This window comes from Mixophyes fleayi, chromosome 5 (genome assembly GCF_038048845.1).
Source record: "Mixophyes fleayi isolate aMixFle1 chromosome 5, aMixFle1.hap1, whole genome shotgun sequence".
NCBI lineage: Eukaryota > Metazoa > Chordata > Amphibia > Anura > Limnodynastidae > Mixophyes > Mixophyes fleayi.
Window position 1 is genome coordinate 112,890,402 of NC_134406.1, and position 2,038 is coordinate 112,892,439.

General features: G+C 39.5%; 1 pseudogene; it reads left to right on the forward strand.

Annotated features, from left to right (window-relative positions):
- The first annotated feature begins 739 nt into the window (after positions 1-739).
- LOC142159588 (5S ribosomal RNA) lies at positions 740-857 on the forward strand (annotated as a pseudogene).
- The last annotated feature ends 1,181 nt before the right edge of the window (positions 858-2,038 follow it).

The window sequence follows — 2,038 nt, forward strand, 5'->3', positions numbered from 1 at the left end:
CAGCAGGTTCCTGTCACTGTTAATGCTCCCAGAGATATTCATGCCAATGAAAGTCAATTCAATATAACACTTCAAAGATAGCAGCAACTTTGGTGATGCACAGGAGGGAAAAGAGAGTTCACTTACCCCGCTCCCGGGAAACCCGCTGTGCAAGTGTCCATCCAGAAGTCTCCGTCCGCGCTGCTTCATATCTAGATGCCGAGTGAAAGTGTAAAGTCCGGAGTCCGCGCATGCGCATGCGGTTGTTCTTGTCCGATTTGTATTCTCGTGTAGCCGGCTTAGCGATGAAAAGAAAAAGTATGTTGAGTGTTGGTAAACATGTATATAATCTGTGTATAGTCCTTAGCCTACGTGTTTCGCCCGATAATAGGCTTCCTCAGGGATATTTGGAGGGCAAAATCCCTTTTGCCTCTTTATATAGTTGCCTTGTAAATGGAATTGTCCATTGATAGGTTGTTAAATCTGCAGACCAGATGTGCTAATCAGAACCTGCCAATGGGTAGGTTCAGTACTGATTATATGAAGCAGTGAGTTGCAAGCAAATATATATAAAGTTCATCTGAAGTATTAGTGTAAATAAAGGATGACAGAAAACCCAATATTACACTTATGTTGTGATAGAGTAATTAGAAAAAAGGGGGAATTAAAAGGTATTATTCATATCGAAGATAGAATTTGGCACTCTCCAATATAGTGATTGGCGCTCTGGACAGATTGCTCTGGGAGGTGAGTATGATGTACCTACAGTCATACCTCTCTGGTTGTACCCAATCTCATTTGACCTTGGAAGCGAAGCAGAGAGGGCCAGGTAAGTAGCAGGATAGGGGACTACCTGCGAATACGGGGTACTGTAGGTCCTGCATCTCTAACCTTGACATATCTTTGTTCTTGTGCTTACCAATACAGGAATATATACAAACAAGTGCCATACCCGTTTATATAATGGGACTGCTGGTTTTGAACTAATAGTGATTAGATACAGATTTTTTTTACCTGATAATATATTTTATCTGTCATCATTGGACCCTGTAAATTGCTTATGTCATGCTACAATATTTGATTAGAGAGATATATATAAGAAACATTGTTCTAATTGCCCACATCTAGGAATTTGATCTTTTCCCTTTAAGTAATAACTTTTTATAGCAATTTATCAAAGCCTGGATAAACTTAGGTCACGGCTGTTTGTCACCAACATAGACTCACGCTCTCCGAGCAGAATTTCTTTGCCCTCTATTGTCTGGTTCTTTTTCCATCATATTATGACTGCACAGTCTTTTTCACTCTGGCACAAATAGGAACATTTTTATCTTTAGGTTTGGCTGGAGGCTAATATTATCCCTCGGGACATTTGTTGATTAATATATATGTTATATCTCATGTTATATGTCATATCTATTGATGCCAACACATTATTTGTTGTGAGATTTTAAATGTATTATGTACCCTTTGCTATCCGGATTTTTTAAATCTTTATTAAATTGTTTTATGATACGTTGCTATTGCACTTTTGCATATCACATTTTAACAATTAGTCTAGATGCCGGACACAGATCTATAGTCAATGAGCACCCAGCATTTCTGTGCACAGTATGATGGTGTCTCCCTCAACAACCTACTCCTTAGTGGGCCAAACCTAAACAACAGCCTCATAGGAATGCTAATCCGCTTTAGACAAGAACCTATTGCAGTAGTAGCTGATATCCAACAAATGTTCCATTGCTTTATAGTCAGGGAAGACAATAGGAACTACCTAAGGTTCCTGTGGCACAAGGACAACAACGTCAACAATGAAGTCATAGATTACCAGATGAAGGTACATGTATTTGGCAACAGCCCTTCTCCTGTGGTAGCAATCTATGTTCTCAGGAGAACAGCCCAGGAAGGTGAGAAGGACTATGGATCTGACGCTCATCATTTTGTTGAAAATAACTTGTTGATGATGGACTTAAATCCCTACCCACAAGTGAAGAGGCAATTGATCTCACCAGAACACAAGAAGTTCTTTCTGTACTCAGGCTCTACAAGATTATATCCA